Source organism: Pseudorasbora parva, chromosome 10 (assembly GCF_024679245.1).
Source record: "Pseudorasbora parva isolate DD20220531a chromosome 10, ASM2467924v1, whole genome shotgun sequence".
Lineage (NCBI taxonomy): Eukaryota > Metazoa > Chordata > Actinopteri > Cypriniformes > Gobionidae > Pseudorasbora > Pseudorasbora parva.
Genome location: NC_090181.1, coordinates 11,055,978 through 11,078,466, shown reverse-complemented (window position 1 = coordinate 11,078,466; position 22,489 = coordinate 11,055,978). Strand labels below are relative to the sequence as shown.

At 38.0% G+C, this 22,489-nt stretch overlaps 1 long non-coding RNA gene across 1 annotated transcript in view; it reads left to right on the top strand.

Moving 5' to 3' along the window:
• The window catches only part of LOC137091052 (uncharacterized), a 48,521-nt gene extending 29,235 nt beyond the window's left edge, over nucleotides 1–19,286 (top strand). The window contains exon 3 of the long non-coding RNA XR_010908012.1: nucleotides 18,356–19,286. This is a non-coding gene — a long non-coding RNA (uncharacterized lncRNA). The remainder of the gene's footprint in view (nucleotides 1–18,355) is intronic.
• The last annotated feature ends 3,203 nt before the right edge of the window (nucleotides 19,287–22,489 follow it).

Sequence of the window (22,489 nt, the reverse complement as noted above, 5' to 3'; positions counted from 1 at the left end):
TCTATAAGTGTACCGAGTTTCATACATGTACGTGCAAGTGTGTTTAATATATAGACCCAGTTTTTCAAGGGGGCGCTGTTGAGCCCCCCTGCCACGCCCGGGTCAAAGGCCTCTGCCAGACCCTGTTGGCCGCGCATTCCGATGCGTGTGCAAAGTTTCAAGAGTTTTCGAGCATGGGAAGGGCCCCAAAAATGCCCAAAAGGCGAAAAGATAATAATAATTAAAGCTGCGAGCAGCGATGACGGGCCCAAGCCGGTGGCACCACCACCCCGGTGGCTTCAGGCAAATTGTGCAAGACAGGCAATATCCATTTAAACAGGAGAGTATTTTAAAATCGCTCAAATATGCCACATTTACCGCAGCAGCTGGTGCCGCTATGACCACAAACCACACCCATGATGTAATTTAAATATAGATGAATTCTAATGTAATATGATATAATAGGTAATTTTCAAATATGTGTAAAGTCCAGAAGGCCAGTATTTAATTCATAGTCTTTTTATTTTATTAACAATTATTAAACTAATTATATAAAACTATATTGTTAGTGCCCTACAAATGAAGTTGGATTCACCACATTAACTGCAGCAGTTGGTGCTGCTATGACAACGAACCACAACAGTCACATCTATGAGATCAATTAAATTTAATTAATCAATTTCATGTCAGATGATGTCACATCAATTTCAAATGAGCGCAGAATACCGTCCAAATGGTGATATTGTATTATCCTAACACTTCTCTTCATGTGTTTTTGACCTACCTTAGCTATTTACAATCTTATGCAATTAAGCATGCTTTCATTTCAATATTTGTAGCATCCAATAAAAAATGTTAATTACAAAATGACCAATTGGAGCCAAATCACAGAAACTGCACCAATGATTTTAATATTAGTGTCAGGTAAGAGTAAGATGCGCGTCTAAATTTTATGGAAGTTTATTATAAACTTTATTATAAAATTTATTTAGACTGACTGGGTAAACCCAGCCTGATCTGCCAGCGATTTGACTTCGCCCTGCAACACAGTCTGAAAACCCGTACATTCATTTCTACTGCTTCTGTTACACTTTTGCGGGAACAAATCACAGACTAACTTATTCACCTGGCACGCTATTGGCGAGTTTAGTAGTCTGTTTAGTTGACTATCCAATTGCATACAGAGTCATTCAAATAATGCTCATTGATCAATCTTAAATTGAGCTTGGTCTGGTGATACCCAGAAAACTTATAAACTAGAAAATCATGTGAAATTTACTTTTTAAATCAATTTGATTTTTATCAGTAAATAATTAATTTTAAGACATGTGTCTTTTCAAAAACAGCAAATGACCTTCTGTAAAGCCCATGTATAAAACACACACACACACACACACACACACACACACACACACACACACACACACACACACACACACACACACACACACACACACACACACACACAATTTCAAGCATGCTAAGTCTCAAAAACACCCAAAAAGATAATTAAACTGACACTTTGCCATAGCAACAGTATATAAAATATCAGGAATCCATTCGTATGTCTATATCTGTCATGTTTTCACATTATACTGATGAAGTTTGAAGTAAATCGGGTGAAAGTAAGACAGTGATTCAAAAATGTTTCAAAAAGTGACACATCCTGCTGCCAGTTGGTGGCGCTATAACTTTGACTGAATATTGGAATGTAGATGTCTTCAGGCCAGGACTCTTGTCAAACATGTGAAGTTTGAGGCAGATCGGACATTGTATGCCTGAGGTACAACAAATTCCTGTGTCATGGCGAAACATCAACATTTGTGAGGCCGCCACGGACACACCCTTCTGGGAAAACTCAAGATCTTCCCAATTTAACACCACAAAGGCCATTAGATTAGACTGTGCAAATACGATGTTGATATGATTCAATCTCTAGGAGGAGTTTGTTAGAGTACAACGTCTGGCAATGGCAAAAACTGCACCAATTTACCAAAGAAAATTCAAAATATCTCAGTTCCTGTTGGTTTTTCAGATTTGGCGCCTTGGGTCTTTTTTGTAGGTATTGGGCTGTTGAATGCGTCTACTGAATTTTCATACTCATACATGAAACGTAGCACGAATGACGCTTAATTTAAATTTTGTAGGTGGCGCTATCGAACCATTTTGCCACACCTAATTCTGAAACCCATATCAGATGTATGTTTTCACCACTTCTGATGCGTGTGCAAAGTTTCATGAGTTTTCATGCGTGTTTAGGCCCTCAAAAATGTAATTCATTTGGGGAAAGAAAAATGATGGTTTGAGCAATTACAGTGAGGTCCTCACACCTTAAGCCCTAAATATCTGAGTTCCTGTTCGTCGGAGCTAATGACTGTAAATTAGAAAGTTGTTCGGCTCAAAGAGAACAATATATATACAGAGTTTGGTGACTGAAGATAAAACTAACCCCCCCACTTTTGACAAAAGATTGCATTACTTTTGTCAAAAGATGGCGCTACTGAGCTCCTCCACCATGCCCGTTTTTAAGTCTTTGCCCATATCTACTGGACAGCATGTCTGATGTGTGTGTCGAGTTTCATGTAATTTGAAGCATTTTAAGAGTCTCAAAAGCAGCGAAAAAGAATGTTATAGTTTGATGTGTTGCCGTGGCAACAGTATATACAATATCAGGAAGTGCTTACCAGCTTTATATCTGCTTTGTTTTGCCATTATACTGATGAAGTTTGAAGTAAATCGGGTAAAAATAAGATGGTGATTTCAAAGCATTTTGAAAGTGACACACTTCCTGCTGCCAGTTGGTGGCGCTATAACTTTGACTCACAAAAGTCATATCCATGTGATCGGCCTCTTACAACGAACACACAGTTGAAGTTTAATCAAAATGAATTAATGAATGCAGAAGTTATAACACACTTCCTGTTTCCCTTTTCTCGCCATAAATTCGTCTCCTCGCCACAGCCTAACCGTTTGAGATATCAAAAAGTTGCTCGCAATTTAGCATCCTCAGTGTCTTGACTTCAGGCTGACCGAGTTTGGTGCTGATCGGGTGAATCGTCTAGGAGGAGTATCGCAAATTCCACAGCATGCGTTTTCCGAACAACCCATAATAGCTCACTTCCTGTTGGGCTGACACATAACTTAGAGCACAAAAGTTGTTCGGCCCGATGAGCTCTATATGTGTACCGAGTTTCATATATGTACGTGCAAGTGTGTTTGATTTATAGACCATGTTTTCAGACCCCACTTTAGGGGGCGCTGTCGAGCCCCCCTGCCACACCCGGGTACCAGCTTTGGTCCGGCCCTGATGGCCGCAGATTCCAATGTGTGTGCAAAGTTTCAAGAGTTTTCGAGCATGATAAGGGCCCCGAAAGTGCCCGAATAGTCGAAAAAGCTAAATTGTCCTTAGAAGAACAATAGGGCTCTGCGCCCTTTCAGGGCTTGGGCCCTAATAATCCTTAGAAGAACAATAGGGCTCTGCGCCCTTTCAGGGCTTGGGCCCTAATAATAATAATCCTTAGAAGAACAATAGGGCTCTTCGCCCTTTCAGGGCTTGGGCCCTAATAATCCTTAGAAGAACAATAGGGCTCTGCGCCCTTTCAGGGCTTGGGCCCTAATAATAATCCTTAGAAGAACAATAGGGCTCTGCGCCCTTTCAGGGCTTGGGCCCTAAAAAATAATCCTTAGAAGAACAATAGGGCTCTGCGCCCTTTCAGGGCTTGGGCCCTAATGATCTGCCAATGGGGTAAGATAAGTAACCTTGTTTCTGTTTGAAATATTGTTTCTTGTTTCTGTCCCAAACTGGCAGTTAATGTTTTGCCTGTTTTAAGCAAAAACTCACTTCATTTTGATATTTGGACTGGAAACAAGACAAAAATACGAAGTTAAGAAAATCATTTTTTTGCATACAATTTTTTGATTAGTTGTTTAATACTTTTATTCAAGAATGCATTGAAATCAAAATAAACAATTACAGAATAGAATGTTATTCTAATATAAATTAATTGCATTTTTAAATATATTAAAATAGAAAACAGTTATTCTAAATTCCAATAATGCTTCACAATGTTGCTGTTTTTACTGTAGTTTTGATCAAATAAATGCAGCCTTGGTGAGCGTACCTTAAAAACAGTGAATAAGAATACTGACCCCAAACTTTCGAACAAAATTGAAATGTAGTGCATATGTGTGTATCCTTATAAATGTATGTTTAATAGCACTGCATATTAAACAAAAAGTATATCAGAAGAAGAATGTTAGCGATGTTGAGGTGAATTTGTTAATAAATACCAGCTGTTTTATAAGGCACCACCTCAGAATCACATATAGTCAAGCTGTTTAGTGGATCAAAGTCCTTTCTAGTGCCCCAATTCGTGTTCACACTAATTCACAATAAGGGAACTAGAGAGAGCAAAATGACTCACAGCCAGAAAGATGCAACTGCACAGAAGATGAATATGAAGAGAGAGGGAGGAGTGAGAAAGGAAAAAATGGGCTGTGCTACATTCTGAACTGATATTTCAGCATGTCAGTGTGGGTGTGTGAGACAAATCCATGAAGAGAGGGAGAAAAGCATAAATATAAAGGGGATAAAGCAATACTCTTGTAGGTCACATCCAGATATAGGAATGCCCAGAATCTCCCACTATTCTGACCTTTGACTTTCACTCTCGTATCTCATCTGGAAAAATAAAGCATTTAACCTTTGTTCTCCACATGAATGCACAAGACAAAGAACAAAACAAACAAAAAAAGACAACAACAAAAAAAACATATACAGTGTCTCCACAAACTCCATCTCTCCTCAGAAAACACACAGGAAATTAGATTATAAAAAAATATGGCATGACTTTGGCCCGTTACACATACAAAACAAAGAAATAGGATATTAAAAGGCTAAATATTTGCAGTGAGTCACAAAATAGAATAGTGCAGCCCCTCACACAAGCCCCAAGAGAATCTCCATTGAAAGACAAACTGAAGTATGATTCAGTCGTTTTCATGACAAAAACTCATAGAGCCAAGAGCCTGCGTCAGATTCTCATTTCAATCCTAGGCAGGAGAAATAAAGAGGAAGAGTGTTTCAGGATTCAGGCACTGTATCAGCTTCCCCAGTGTAAAGTGCTTAGATGGGGAAACGGCGTTGCCCAGGAAACCACAGGGGAAAATATTTATCTCTTTTTTATTTTCCCCCCACACTGTTTACCATAGCCACACAGAGGTCTCACTTTTGATCTGTTTTTTCTTTGGCTAAGAGGTCACGGGGTCAAGCTCATAATGTACTTATGTAAGTCATAGCTTGTGTGTGGAACGAAATGCTCTAAGCATGTCTGGGTGTTTATGTGTGTTTAATGTATGTGCCAGGCTGTTGTTCCTGGGCTCTTGGCCAACTCAGTCTTTCTCCTGGGAGAATGTGTCGTTCTGCCCCTCTTTGCAGGAGTTTGCTCCTATATATTCACACAGGAGAATTCTGTCATTGGTGTTTTTTTCCTCCCTTTAGAGGCAAGACGTCCTGTAATAATACATACAGCTGAGAATTAGAAGAATTGTTTTTCGGAAACAAAGGCAAACCGATAGGGGCAGGTCAGTAGGACTGTATGGGAAACTAGAATGAAAAACTAATAGTTACGGTTGAAGTAATATTACTAATAGATACTAATATTACTACTAGAACTAATACTGAAATACAAATTAATTACAGCTGTAAAAAGAGAACAGCACATAACAAAAAAAAAAAATTGTTAAAGGGTACATAATACACACATTTTCTGTTTAATTTGAATACCTATAGTATTGCATCCTTCATATCTATGAAAAGTCTTTAATTGTACCATATTTATTAGACAGATATGCTGTACTGATTCTTTACGAAAACAGCCAAGCTAGTGCAGACGTGCAGTTGTGCTAAAAGGTCAGGATCACACACAGTACATGGCATTATCCCTGGATAACTTTCGATTCACTATACATTCATGCTGTCTACATTAAATGCACTTATGTTAATTGTTAATTGCCCACAAAAAAGACATTTGATGCAATTTCACTCACCACCTGCGGTTTCGACTTGCAGAACTGTTTCCACTGTTTCCTTAACGCTGGGTCATTTGGGAAGCTAAAGAAGGTTATCTTTCATGCTTAGGCGTGCTCTTGCCTTTATGACATCATACAGGGCCATACCAAAATAAAAACTTTCCTAAACGTATTTGATTGCTGAAGGGGAGTGTATTTAGCACAGAAATACTCTGTCACATGACAATTTGGCATGTTTAGAATCCAACTCTTTAACACTGTAAATAAATCAGAATGCATCAAATAGGATTAGACCCCCCCATACAAAAACAAACCTTTAATATTAATATAAGCTAAAGTAAAATAACACTGACTAGGATTCTTCAGACAGTCTTTGAATCTGTTTTATTAGTGCTGTATTTTTACAGTGAATTTTACTGTGTTATATCGTTACACCATATGTGGCAGCAAGTTACTGTATTAAGAATGAGTCATTGAATCAAATGATTCATTCAGACACTGATTCATTTAGAAACAACACATGTGGCAATTAGAGTTGTTGTCCTAACCAGCAGCGACGGCAACACGCGATGAATCTACTTTGGTTTCTATTTTTTGTGCAACGTCATGGCTAGAACAAAAACACAAAACATGGCAATGTTAATCTCAGGTAGTTTTTACATGCTTTATTTAATGTTGTCACAAGCTGGGCTTGAACTTGGGTCTCTGGTGTGGTGAGTAGAGATATCTACCACTTAGCCACAGAGGTGGAGATGTTGGACCCAAATGAATCACTCCAGGCAAAACTTCAGGCAAGGGAGATTTATTTTTTAAAAAAAAAAGGTATTTAGCAAGTCACAAAAAACTCCAACAAAAGTTCTTCTCAGAATGAGGTATAATAAAAATAGAGATTGCAAAATGCAGGACGAGAGAGGACCAGGCTTGGATTTTGTTGTTTTGTTTACGTTTTGTTGTGTGTGTGTGCGGGCAGTCGTCCGTGAGGGGCTGCCCGCGTTTTATTATGTGTGTGTGCGTGGGCAGTCGTCCGTGAGGGGCTGCCCACGGTTTACTTTCGTTTTGTTTATTTATTTTGAATTAAAGTTTGTTAAACGTTCGCCGGTTCCCGCCTCCTTCCTTCCCAGCTAAGAATGTCATTACAAATATCATTTAGCGCTTCCAGCTTTGTCATATTAAAAGCAGCAAAAGAATAATTCACCCCAGATCTTGAAATTAAATACACTGAAACAAAAGCGTTCATCCTGTGAACAACAAAGAAGTATATTCTGTGACAACGATTGTTTTAGTAACTAAGTATGTATTTTAGTAGTTTAAATTGTCATTCATTTGTGAATTTGATCATGGACTTATTAATTTCCTTGCGAGTGCCGTCAAAATTAATCTACGGTGCCATGCACTTGCCGCTAGAGCCCGCCCACACGCTTTTCTTATTAGCTGTGGGTTTTGATTGATTTGTTGCATCTCATAGTCGCGTCTGGTGTGGACAGACAAGTTGCTTTTCGCTAGAATCTTATCGCGTCCCGTGTAGTTAGGACACGGTGTTACTTTCATCCATCTCATTCACTCTGATGATCAAAGCATGATCAAAACTTCTGCGATTGTATTTTTCCTTTAAATATCAAGTCAAGAGAGTGAACAACACACATCAAGAAAGGAATGTTATTTTACTATTTAAGATAGTCCATTGGGTAGACTGGTGATACATTTGATAGCCCATCTGGAAAACATATAGCCCCGGGATTTTGAGCTTTGTGAATTTGCCCATAACGATACATGTCCAAGTCTAATCATGAATCGCAGCACAATGAACCAACAACACCTCAAATAAAGGATTCTCCAGTCTGTGACAGCGTGCTAAGTTATGTTCAGTTAGACACGTACACATTGACCATATTTTGATTACCAAAAACCAGGACACTTGGATCGGCTATGAGATACTCAAGTGACTCTCGAAGTTTACTCAAAGATTCCTTATTAATTTCAATACATTTAAAGTATGCCTTCTCTGTATGGATATAAAATTGGCCAGGACAGGACTTGAAAACAGGACATGTCCTGAGAAACCAGGACGTTTGGTCACCCTATGTGTGTGTGACTCTGTTACAACTCACCCAGAGTCATGTAGCCATGAACTAGCTCACCTTACAGCTAATACCTAAAGATTAGCACTAACAACTTGCATGAAAAATATATCTACACAGACACACAATAAACATAATTTAAGTGTGATGACTTTAACTACAAAACAGAAATTCCTGTAACAAAAAGAATAATTAAAAAAAAAAAAGTTACTTTCTTACGTCAAAATATTTTTTTACGCTAACATCTGCTGTGTCTGCCACAGAGCTCTACTTTATCACATGTGGAATAAGGACTAAACTGAGCATGATTGGACAGATTGAAGTTGTTACAACTTACCCATGTTACAACCATACTCCCTACTGCCTTTAAAAATCCATCAGATGAAGGCATCAGAATTGAAGCCATGGATTCAGACGTGTCTTGGTGCCTTCCTAGAATGTGTCCTCCAAAGGCAGCATTCTTCAGATTTAAATTGAATTATTCGCTCAGCTGATTCATTTAAAAGCCGATTCATTCGAGAACTAAACACTCAGATGCCCAACAATGATTCTGCTAAATCTTTAAAATAGTGAACTATTATCAATTGCAAAGCAAAAATAGACAACTGGCAATATTGTATTTATTCGGCAGAAAATCGCCTGTGATTGCTTGCTGTAAATTGTGCTCGTTTAACAAAAGAATTCTTGCTCTATTTGTTTTCCCTGAATGAATATTCATCTGTAATAGTGACTAAACAGCAAATGCCAAGAACTCACTGACAGGCTGGATCAGGGTGCATAAGACCAAATAATGGATCCTGGCAGGATTTTCTCCAGCAACCTGCATAAGAAAACGAGAGAGAGAGAGAGAGAGAGAGAGAGAGAGAGAGAGAGAGAGAGAGAGAGAGAGAGAGAGAGAGAGAGAGAGAGAGAGAGAGAGAGAGAGAGAGAGAGAGCTTCTTGCAGATTTGTCTGCCTCCTTACAGAACGCTTGAATGATAACTGGCATTAGCCTCACCAGTGAGGATACTGTAATAGACTTGTGCTACAAACACCCACACACCATATTCACTGCCTGTCTGAGTCCATCTAGTCTCAGACGGTATGTTTTTCAAAGATCTGGCTACACGAGGCTACAATGAATCAGACCATTTTAAGTAAAACATTGAAAAACAACCACAAAAATACAAATTGAAAGAATCCGACAGAATAGCTGTAGAACTACTACCAAGATTATCCGACAATTTGTGTTTTTGCCATCAGCAAGCAGTCTGTCTCTGAGGAGGGGTCCATAGAGTCTCAAATTGTTCAGATGGTTGATTTCGGTTGAGCACCGGTCTAACATACGGTGTGTTCTGGAGAGAGCAGATTCTGCTCGTGTCAATAATGAAATGTTCAAGCAATGCATTCAACAACTCCATTATAGACTTGGCTGTAACATGACAACAGGCAGACTGAACATGTGATATGACTCTTTGTGCCATAATTGTGAGCTGTGGATCCATTTGCAGGAAAATATAGTGAGCACCAACTGTGGCATCATTTGAAAGGAGCTTTCAATCATCTTAATTGAACAATACTCACACATTTTTTAAAGTCATACAAGTATATACCGTATATAACATAAACAAATCTAAGGCCGTGTGTCTACCAGGCTTTTGCACAATTCAGAATGGAATTGAGAATGACTTCTAAATTCCTACATTTTTGTTTTTTTCTCCAGTATTACTATATTTTAATAACAGGTTAAAATACGGGATATTTACAGGAAAATACTAATACGGGAGGACGGCGGGAAAGTATGGTAAAATACGGGACTTTCCTAGCCTGGATGCCAGCCGAACATAGCCCCGCCCACAATTATTTTTGGTCGGGCAGTTCGGTCAGGCCTTGCTCCATAGAGGAGTAATTATCCCCGAACAGAAACTGTTCGGACCAATGAAATCATCAGGGCGGGCTTTAGACGATGACGGACAGATGATCAACAGAAACGTAATCATGCACGTCATCAAAGGGGCTTGGATTATATTTTTTCGAATCCTAAACGGAGAGCTTGTTTGGATATGCAGTCACCATCATAATTTCTCTCAGAAATGATGATCATGTTGGGTAAGTACTCTGTGTATCATTAAATGATGTTATTTTTTTACAACACCGGCAAAGATCGTATATTCCAGCCTGATTTCAGCGCGTGTGCAGACAGGGTTGCCAAGTTTTTACAACAAATGTATGTATGGGGGGGGGATGGCGTTTGGGGGGTAAAATGTGTGTTATTTTGGCAAGATTGCCTACTAAAATTCGCACTCATGGGTCTATATATCACATAATAGTCGCTTCAACCTGCGGACATAGAAAACAACCCGCGGGGGAAAAAACGCGGACTTGTCAACACAGTGCAGTTGAACTCTGTTGACATTTGACAGTGCGTCGCTCCGTTGCTCTGATTGGTTGTAGGTCTATCCAATTGAGGTCTTTGCTGGTTCGGTTGAAACACGCCGCATAATCACAGCCCAATGGAGCAATTTCAGACTCATGTTCTGACTAGAATTGAGTATGACCACGTCAGGCTAGGACTTTCCCGGCTAAAACAGGATACTTTACAGGTATGATTTGCCATGAGTTTTTCTGTTCACCTGTTCCCATTGATCTGCCTTACAAGAGAACTATTCAATCATAATTGAGTAAAGTAGTAATGATGACATATCTTTATTTCTGTATTATGAATACATGTTAACCACACCGTGTCTATTTTCGAATGTATCCTTAAACAATAACAACAATAATTGTTAGCAGATTTGATCACTTTTAAACAAGCCAAAAATACTAATGACCCTGTACTGTTTTTTTGACCAGTTGAATTTTGCCAGTTCTTTTAAGCTCATCTTTCTTTTTTAGCAGCTCAGCACAAACTCTTATACATCTGCCTGTGACTCATAACCTCCCAGTGTTTACATATTAAAAACCGATGTGCTTATAACTTCACATTTTCCTTTCTGCACCCTCTATTATAGAGCCCAAAGACTAAACCTTTGTGACGCCCAACGGACTAGTGCTTTTATTGTGTTTTCCTTATAAAATGAAAGTGCTGACAGGGATTTAAAAACATGGCTCTTATTGTTCTCGCTTGAGATGCAGAGCTTTAATGTTTGTCCTCCAGCACGTTTTAGAGGCTGCAGAATGAGCTAAATAATATTTATTCTCTTTAAATAAGGAGAATGTCAGCATGCATGAGTCAAGGTCGGAAATGATTTCTCTGAACAAAAGATGTTCAGTGTTTAGATGGAGAAATGAGGTTTGTTTATTTCCCTGTCATCAAAGTCTCAGATCCTCCAACCAAAAAGGTTTTAGGCGAAAACTAACTCAGGCAAACCTTGATGATATTTCCAACTTTCTCACAGGATGGACATGGTCTTAGTGCTCCTTAGGCAGTTTCAGATTATCTGGGGATGTTGTTAGTTTGCAGTGCTGGTCGAACAATTCTGAGTTTGCTGACCATAACTTCACCTGTGGGAGCCAAAACGAATCGGAGAAACTTCTTGAAGTAGTAACAACACTGTTCACAGCGACAGCGTGAGTGATTCTCTCTTTCATCTTTACGCTGTGTTCACAAAATACACCTGCCAGAAACGTTGTGACGTATTCTCTATTTGATTTAAGTTCTACTGAACCCACATCAGAGCAGTTTAATATTTTCATTCAGCAATTTTCCGGTAAACAGCATTTTAATAAATCTTGCCGAGATCAGCTGTTATGAAGAGTCAGCTAGGTTTGCCTCAGGGGGATAAATTGTCTGCGAGAATCACAGAGCTCTTATTCAGTCTAAGTCCAAGCGGGAGAATTCACACCGAGAGTGTTTCTGCACTGCCTTCGGAATCATTATCTCTGTTAAAGATCATTTCTACTTATTCATAAGGTACACAATGTTTTTTCAACATCTGCTCAGCCGTCAGACCTGCTTAAGATTAGCTCAAGATCTGCTAGTCCGCCATTTAAAATCATCCTAATTATTAAGCTGCACTGATGTTTTTCACTGTTTGAGCAGAGGGGGTCGTGAACTGCATTGTTTTATAATGTTTCCTGGTGTGTATTTATAATATTGGTATGATTTTTACATAAAACATGGTCATAATTGAATTCCTTTTTCCCCACACATTTTAGCCTCTGATTTGAACACTGTTTGAAAGGTGCTGTTAGACTTCAGTGTAAACGCCCACTGCTGTGATTGGAATATGAAATATGAAATAGCTATATTACATATGACATAGCCAGTATAACATGTTTAACGCTCTCAAAAACTTAGCGTGTTTTTACTACTACAGCTGCCAAGAAGATTAACTAATCCAAAACATTGTTGATTATAGCATTATATTTTGATCTATGGCATTACATTTAGATCTATGGCATTAAATTTAGTAACTGCTTTCATCATTACTAGCACAATGTTTTGTAGAGATTTTCATCCTAGCCCTATTCGGACTGAATTAGTTTAAGATGGGGACGTGGGGGTAAAGTAATTATCAGAGGTTCTCTGTGATTTTAGTCCCATCCGAATGTGCTATCTCTGTAATCATTACGGACAATGTCAGTGAAGATTACAGAGACTTTTACCTTCTAAAAAGGTCCGGAAATATGACCTCGGGTAATACTAATCCCGTTCGAATAGACCCACTGTAAAAATGTATAGTAAAATTTTGTAATTTCCTGTTTAAAAGTTTTTAAAAAAGCGCATTTCGCAAGCTTGGAGGCGTTGAAGCATTCGGTTGCGTTGTAGGCGGAGGGACAACTTTGTGGCAAACGTCCAGTATTTTCCGCATATCATTTAAAGCAAAAAGAAGATCAAAAGCACTTATTAGAGGCACAACACTTATTTTAACTCTAGGAAGTGTCTATTACCAACACAAGAGTTAGAATTAACACCGCTACCTACATGTTGTGGCACTGCTGTCGAGTCCATGTCTTAAAAATCTGTTTGTAAAGCCTGTGCCGAATTGTGACCAAAGAATCCACAGTGAAATTTACAGAACATAAATAATGTTCAACTGAGACAGTCACATTAAATGCGTGAGAACATTCCTAGCATTAGGATCATTTGGAAGTAGTGTTATTTGTAGTCCATCCTGTTTTGCTCTTCTCTCCTCGTCATCTCACTAACACACCAGTGGGCGTGGCCAAAGATCCAAGGATGAAGTAGCTGTTGATTTTCTTTGGCAGATGCGGTCTTTCATCTATAGACTCATTCAACGAGTCATTCACTGGGCTTGTTTCCAATAAAAAGCTGTTTTTGGATTACACACTCTAAAAAATGCTGGGTTAAAAACAAACCAAGTTGGGTTGAAAATGGACAAACCCAGAAATTGGGTTGTTTGAATGGGTCCATTCACTGGGTTCAAACAACCCAATTTTTGGGTTTGTCCATTTTAAACCCAACCTGGGTTGTTTTCAACCCAAATTTTTAGAGTGCAAGAAAATTTTCAATTCTGAAATGAGATAGTATGATGATCTCGTATATGTCACAAGCCAAAGAAAATTACATTTCTAAGTTCATGGCCCCTTTAAATGTGGACTTCATGGTCAACACTGTGCTTTACAAAGCAGCCTTTGAGTTAGTATGGATGCAGGTAGATCTGTGATTTTAACCCAACGTTTTCTCGCTCTGTCTGAAATATTCTTTAAAACAAAAGAGATAATATGTTTGCTTTAACACTACTTTGAGGGACTTCTCCGATGTCAAAGATTTTCTCCATGGGTACTCAACAAAAAAGCTAAAAAATAAAATTCTAGTCTGAGGTGTTCAAGGTTTTGTTTTTGTTTCATTACTTTGGGATTTTAAGCTTCTGCCAATGTATTTGTTGTGGCTTTTCACCAGGGAGTTTGCCAGTTGAAGCTTTTAACAAAAACCTTTTTAATTTATGCAATATTTAATTTAACATGAATTTTTAATATTTATCATTACATCATATAGGGAGTATATGCCGCTAAATGTATTAAATCAGAGATAAAATAAACAAATATAAAGTTTAGGAAGATACTGAAAGTGAAAGATTCAAAACATACTTTTGATAAGGTGTGTTTGCTTTGGGCCACCCAAGGCACTTATTCACTGAAGCAAAGCCATGAAGAGTGTGCACTCTTCATAATGAAAATGATTATTAAAAGTTGAACCAGTTCCCCTCAGGTGGCTGTATTTCAAAATTGAACAGCTAAACCCTGCAGCTGTTCTTTAAAATTGGAAGGTTAATTGCTCCCTTTGGAGCTCTCTTCTTAAAGAGATTTGTTAAATTTGTCCAGTTGTTAAAGCTTTGTATTAACCATGTTTGCGTCTTCATCGCTTCACTCTGTAAACATCCTTCACGAGCGATTACACAGATAAAAGGACTCAAATTAATAAACACTCACTTTTCATTTGGCTGCTTTGTCTTTGCCTTGGCATGAACTCAATGCAGGGTTTCCTGTGTTCTCTCTTTCTCTTTCAATTCCTGCCCAATACAATCCCAGAATGCTACGCTGCCTTCCTCTGTTTATTTATTTATTTACTTCTCTCTGCATTATGAAGCCTTTAAAATATTAATTATCATTTCCACAAAAGACTTTTGGGAGGCTTGGACTGACTCCATTATAATAGCTTATTTGCTGAGATAGAACCTATTGTGTCTAGACGCATAACATTTAGAAAAGTTCAGCACTTTTTCTGTGAAATGACAATCATAAAAGACACTGTTATACAATGGGCTGTGATTTTTTTTTTTAGTAGGCCTAAAATATTTTACAAACGTGTGGTCCATTTGATTTGTTTGTTATATAACACTTGGGTCCTCGGATTCGATTGATGACCGTCTTTATAAGCAAGTCCGTAAATATTCACTTAAATTATTTGTTTAAACACACTTCAGGAACGATATAATTGACACAATAATTATACTATCCACTCTAAAAACTGGATATGATGCAAATTGTGATGCTTGTTTAAAGGTCCCGTTCTTTGTGTGTTTTCAAAGCTTTGATTATGTTTACAGTGTGCAATATAACATGAGTTCCTGTTTCGTGTGTAAAAAAACACAGTATTTTTCACACAATTTACTTATCTGTACAGCGCTGTTTCCTCTGTCCTAAAAACGGCCTGATGATTTCCTTGTTCTATGAAGTCCCTCCTTCAGAAACACGTAAAGAGTTCTGATTGGGCCAGCGCTTCCCGTGTTGTGATTTGACAGCAGCTTAGCGCACTTTGCCCGGAAAGGTCCCGCCTCTTACCATAACGGGGAGATGCAAGCGCTGAATGCACGCTCTTCTCCACGTGGCAGAGCAACAAGACCACGCCCCCTATTTTGCGTGTTCTTGTGGGCGGAGGGTTAGTCAACAAACGGTTCTAGTGATGTCATTCCTGAAGGAAGTGCAGCGGTGTAGTCCAAACCGGCCGTTCGCTGTAGGCTTTGAAAGGGAACTTCTGTTAAATAAAATATCTCGCTTGGCATTGAACTTTGAGCTTTATAATTTTACAGGTATTATTTATGCTCTAACAGCAACATTACACACTAACTAAAGTTTGAAAGATGGAATCGTGAAGAACGGGACCTTTAAGATTACTAGTCTCTAATGCTTTAGGATGGATAGGATGAGAGACGCAGGACTGTCTTTGTGAATGAGTCAGTGAATCATTCACTTAAATTGATTGGTTGAAACTCTGATTCATTCAGGAACTAAACACTGCTGCGCTTGTTGCTTGGAGGCACACAGCGGATTTCATTAGCCCTGGTGAATGGCTGTAGATACACCTGTTTTATTTAGAACATCTGTTAAATAATTCGCAGTCAAGCCTCAGGCATATTCTGTCGGTTCTCTAGAAAGAGATAATGGGTCACACCCATTTGAGAGTTGTTAGAGCTGCTGGATGGGATTGCTATTCCAATCACATGCCCTTTTATTGTCATGTTTTCTTTGCTGATTTCATTTGGTGAATCTATCATAAGACTCCATTAAAAAAACATAATTCTGCTGTTGGCTAGCCTTTTACTGCTGCAAACATTTTAATTGTTAGTTTAATGGATGCTTTGGTTAATGGCTTAAAGGAATAGCTAACCCCCCAAAATTAAACACCCTCAAGTTTTTCCAAACCTGTATGAATTTCTTTCTTCTGCTGAACACAAAGGAATATATTTAGAAGAATACATGACTTCCATTGTATGGAGAGAGAGAAAAAAAATACTTTTGAAATCAATGGGGCCCATCAACTGTTTGGTTACCGATATTCTTATTTTGTGTTCAGCAGAAGAAAGAAATGCATACAGGTTTGGAACAACTTAAGGGTGAGTAAATGATGACATTTTCATTTTCACTTTAAAACACCCCTTTTTATTAGAAAGATTATTTTATAAACATCAACAATACAATATAACAATACAAAAGTAATAGGGCGAAAAGAAAGAAAGAATAGTGATTGTGAACATCTCTATGCCTTTATACAGAGAGTAAAATATTAAATGTATACACTGTAAAAAAATAAAAAAACAAAAAAAGTACGTAAAAATAGGGCACAATGTACTAAGGACTTTTCCGTATATTTTTACAGGTGTTTTACCTGTATTTTGAATTACACATTGCATTAGTTTGTGTTTTAAGGGTTAATGGAAATTTCCATGAAATTACTGGATAATGTACTGGCAGAAACTTACCATTTTCCATTTTTATTTTTTACAGTGTAGTTCACCCTAAAAATTACAATTTGAAGCCCCTATGAAGCAAAATGATCGGCCTGTGAAAGAAACTGACATTACATCATTACCTGTAATCCACAACCTTAGCAAACCTGAGTGAATTCACAACAGCGCAAGCTTCCTTGCATATAGCTCACACGTGAGCTGATGTGCTGTTTGTTTACAACAGATGCAAGTGTCTTATCCTGGATGCAGCAAACTATACATTGTAAAAACCCAACAGTTGTTGTAACTAACGCTTTACTTAGTGTCTAAAAAACCCAGTAATCTGTACTATTGACATACTATTCCTTGTTTACCCAGAAAACACAAATGAAGTTAAATGGATTGGTTTTAGTACCCTTAATAGACTTTTCACTCATTTCCTCCATTCTGCAGATATCTTTTTCTATACACATCCATCCATGGAGAGAGAGAAAAAAGTCAATGGGGTTCATCAACTGTTTGGTTACCGACATTCTCCAAAATATATTTTGTGTTCACCAGAAGAAAGAAATTCATACAGGTTTAGAACAATTTGAGGGTGAGTATATGATTGGAGAATTTTCATGTTCCCTTTAAAGTACCCATTTATATTAGAAAGATTCAGACATAGTAGCTTTCAATTCAAACATAAACTGTTAACTCAAGCCATATTTTCATAGGATTTGCATCATGGGTTTTATATTTATTTATTTATGAAAGAAAGAAAGAAAGAAAGAAAGAAAGAAAGAAAGAAAGAAAGAAAGAAAGAAAGAAAGAAAGAAAGAAAGAAAGAAAGAAAGAAAGAAAGAAAGAAAGAAAGAAAAAAAAGAAAGAAAGAAAGAAAGAAAGGATGCTTCTGTACATATCTCTGCCTTTAAAATACTAAATGTATAGTTCACCTCAAAAATTAGTTAGTCTATTTTTTATGTTGGATAATGATATTTTACAATGTTGCTGCTAATACTTGTGTATTGCATACTAATGTAGAAGAAGAGTTCTAGTCTTCAGACTGTCGTGAATGTGCCCAGGACTGTTTGCTAAGGCTGTGGATAACAGGTAATAATGTTGCAAATAATGCTGAGTTTCTTGCACAAACTGAACATCTTGCTTCATAAGACCTCAATATATCGTCAGAAGCTACAGGTATTCATTTTGTTTTGCCTGTAATATGTTTTTTTTTTTTTTTTACTCTCAAAGGAACAGTAGCCGTAGAATCATGGAGGACTACGGTTTCAACTAAAAAAATTAAAAAATCTCTGTTACTGTTCAACTTAAGAAAAAAGTCACCTACATCTTGGATTTCCTGAGGGTAAGTAAATTAACAGCCATTTCTGGCAAACTATCCCTTTAAAATATTTTTTTACATTGTACACAAAAATGTCTGTAAGTCCAGCTTACGGTGTTTTTTCAGTCTTTCAACTACCCTTATGTCTAACCCTCAAAGTCTCCAGTAGCTATTGTGGTTTGGTCTCTGATCTACACTTCACTGAGCTCAGGGCCACAGGCCTGATAAGACGGCATCCTACCTGCTGCTGCGGCTGCTGTTTTTATGTTCCCGGATCCTCCAGCCCAATGCCACTCCCAGCGATTAATCTCCTTTCTCTGCTTTGTTTACAGCGGCCCGTAAGTCAGACCACCGCCTGACAGGGTCATCCCTCTCCTTCTACGAGATAAAACTTTTACAGGGCTGCAAAGATAACAAACTGCAGCTACTGCCATGGGAGGACAGAGTGAGCGAGAGGGGGAGAAGAGGAGGATAGAAAAGGATAAATAGCTGCTTGTAAATTTGTCCTGGCAGCCTGTCTTCTCTAGGAGTTCCAGCTAGCTTAAAGCTAACTGTGCTGAATATGTTTCAATAAAATGCTTTGTAGGCTTAATAGTTTTATTAAAAGATATGTATTTCATGGTGCATATTTTCCATTGACATCTTTTGTTTTTAAACTGAACTAATTCTATTTTATATCCCCTGACCTAAATGTAACCTCACAGAAACCTTTTTTGCATTTTTATGAAGACATTATTCAATATGTTTATTAAGCCATTTCCCTTCACAACATATGATTTGAGGCTTTATTATCTTTTTGCAGAAACAATATAAGCAAAACCCAAACACACACAACCCTTTTAGATTACTCACATTAGTAAAGTGCATTAACATGCAAAGAAATGAGTGGTTTTGGGTTGCTCGAAAATCCGACATTTTGGGGGTGATTATCTTTTTCATGACCCAATAAAAGCATCAGCATTCTGGTGCTTCTTGTTTCCATCTGCTAAAATGGCATCTCAAATCTTCAGCACTGCGTTGTACTAAAATAAAGCTCAATAAATACCCATAAAGCTAGTTTTGGACCCCCCGACACTCACACTAATATGTACCCACAAGGAAAAATACAAAAACAACAGCTGAGCTTGTGTTGTAATTAAAACGTATTACCATAACCGTAACGTTATGATGTTTGTTCAAGGGAGTTTTGGGAATTTGTTCTAAATCTCTTTGTACTCTCTGTCATTTAGATCATTCATTGGTGCCACTATGCAGAGAAATTAATGTTGACTGGTGTGTCTGCTGAATATGCTGTTGGTCCTCCACATGCTGCAAGAACTGCATGGACTCTGAGACCCCTGAGGGTGACCTGTAGTATCTGGCACCAAGACGTTAGCAGCAGATCCTTCAAGTCCTGTAGGTTGCGAGGTGGAGTCTCCATGGATCAAACACTTTAGTCCGACACATCCAACAGACGCTCAGTTGGATTGAGATCTGGGGAATTTGTATGCCAGGGCAACACCTTGAACTCTTCATCGTGTTCCTCCAACCATTCCTGAACGATGTGTGCAGTGTGGCAGGATGCATTATGTGCAGGGCCACATCCCATTCATTAAAATTTTGTGAGACAGTAGAACTTTTTGGTTCGGACCAGACTGGGTAGCCTTCATTGCCCTTGTGCATCGATGAGCCTTGGCCACCTAATGCCCTGTCGCCGGTTCATGGTTTGTCCCTCCTCTGACCACTGTTGGTAAATTCTCATCACCTCTGACCGGGAGCAACCCACAAATCTTATTAAAGAAATACTCTGACCCAGTTGCCCTGCCATAACAATTTGGCCCTTGTCAAAGTTGTTCAGATCTTTATCCTGTTGTTTTAGCAGAACTGATTGTTTGCTTACCATCTATTCTACAAAGACCTTAATTTCCCAGACCTGGATTGATCTGATCTAGGCTGCGTTTTTCTCAAAAGCATCGTAGGCCTAAGTAGATTGTAGAATCATTGGCACCAGTGTTCTTTTAAATCAACTTAGCTTACAATGGTTTTGTAAAACGCATCACTGGATGATATAGACCACTATAATATACTGAATATAATGTTCTCTTAACATGTAACCCAACCCCATCCCTAAACCTACCCATTTGTGTATTGTATTATATAACATAAAGGATATAACAGGCAGATATGACTGCAGGCACAATTTATTCCAAAAGTACAAGTATTCCAAGTTTTCTGAGGCCAAATGATTAATTTGTGTGAAAAAAATCCCCAAAAGCGATCAGCGTCTCCATCCGCCAAAGATCATGCACACATCAAATCTCAAAAATTGCTGCCCGAAGAAACGTTCCGTCAGATATCATAGTGAAATTCTATTGGCTCTCGTATGTCTCGTGACCAGTTGCGTCATTGCGCCAGCTTTGATTGTAAAATGTTATTGACTCTAGTGTGTCTTGTGACCGATTGTGTCATGCTAAAAAAAAAACGGGTGTATCTTTTGAATAGGATATGAATGGAGCGGCAGGATCATCATTTCAGCGATTAAAACATTAAGATCAACTCATGAAGATATCGTTTGACTTCAGAAGACTTGGAATGCAAAATGAGTTAATACTTTTATACTGTTTGGTCAGTGTTTGCAATAATTACTCGTGACTGTACTTTTATTTGTCTGTTATGTGTCTTATATTGTTGAAAGGTAGGTTTACAGTAGGAGTTGGGTTAGTTGCTCCAAAATATATATTGATCTGAAGCACTGGGCAAACAACTGAAATCAATGGGATATATAGCATCAATATAGTGATACCTAGCGGCACCTTTAACATCTTTATTGTGGCCATGCTTCAGATTTTGATGCCTTGGGAGTGAGAATGGGCTGGTTATGCGAATGTGTGTAAAAATGTTGGTCCTGCGCACAGCACAAGTCACACTCAGTGTGACAACAAGATGATACAGCCCTCTCACATCCACTTATTATCCACATTACCACCTGACCTCTTGTATTTTTATTTTAGTTATCATTTTATTAGAATTATTTTACATTTATCTAAATTTATTTATTTTGTTTTGTTTATTTTTTGCACTTGTGTGTAACTGTAAGTATTCCATGATGTCCAATTGATTGGTACAGGGAAATCATATTTTCCCCCTCTCCACTTTCCTTTAGCAAATTAAATTTGCTCCTAACCGTCCCACTGCAGTTAATTAGCTGCCTGTGGTAGCAAATTGCAAATTTACATTTTTATAGTTTTTCAAGTTAATTAGCCTGCTCACTCAGCCAGACATTTCCTGTTTATATGTCTTCCGTTTTGGACCGTCTGTTTCGAAACTGTTCTGACAAAACAATGTCTCTTGGTGACAAATCTGCGACAAACCCTCGGCATTTACAAAATTCCTCAAAGTGATATCATGAATGATATAATACAACAAAACGAAGCTTCTCTAGATTTTTGATTAATGGATGGATATTAAACGAACTCATTCATTTATCTTCACCCTCCTTATCGCTCCCATTTTTTTGCGGACTCTGATGGATTGGCAAGGTGACTCGCCTCACTCTACTAAATGCCTGCTGACGCTGTTGGTCAAATATGTTAAATATAGACCCATTCTGCAAGTCAGAATGTAAAGATAGAACCAAATACCAAACAGAATCACAAAAATTATTTTGAACTGCTTAAACCAACAGAACAATGTGAGATCGCCCCTCCGTGACCCCATTGCAAACGACACAGTCAGAATGTGTCTGTTTATCACAGGGGAAACAGAAAAATCCTTCTGCTGAGTCACATGGTCTGTCAACCCAGAGAACAGTGAACATGTTACACTCATTGCATCTGTTTTATTTATATCAACATTAATTCAACATTCAGATTGAATTGACAATGTGTCTTTATGTCCTATATTTATCTGCTAAATGCCTGCTGAAGCTGTTGGTCAAATATGATGAATATATAACCATTCTGCAAGTCAGAATATAAAGATAGAACCAAATACCAAACAGAATCACAGAAATAATTTTGAACTGCTCAAACCAAAAGAAAGTGAGATCAAGGTGTCTGTGGCAACCCCCAAAAGGCAGAACTAGGCTTCTGTTTACCATGGTTACGAGACACTTAGTTCACTACACAAGACTGAGTTCACGAGAACAAGACAAAACGAGATTTAATAAAGTGTTTTTTTTTAAGAAATCCTCAATTACGAAATACATAATCAGAAATATGGTCTGCAGGTGCATTTGAAAAGTTTTAACCATGTCATTTAATTTCTACTTTCTGAGTATGAATTATCATATGCAGTAAAAGACAATACTCACACACTATATAAACCCAACTGATGACTTCTCTCTGGTGTGATTGTCTCTTCAGACCAAATAACTGCACTTGATACTTCTACAACTTTTGACCTCCTAACTGAACTCCTTTCAACAAACTAATCATAGATATTAAGTGCAACCATAATCAAAGTACTATCTCAATATGTGCAAAAAA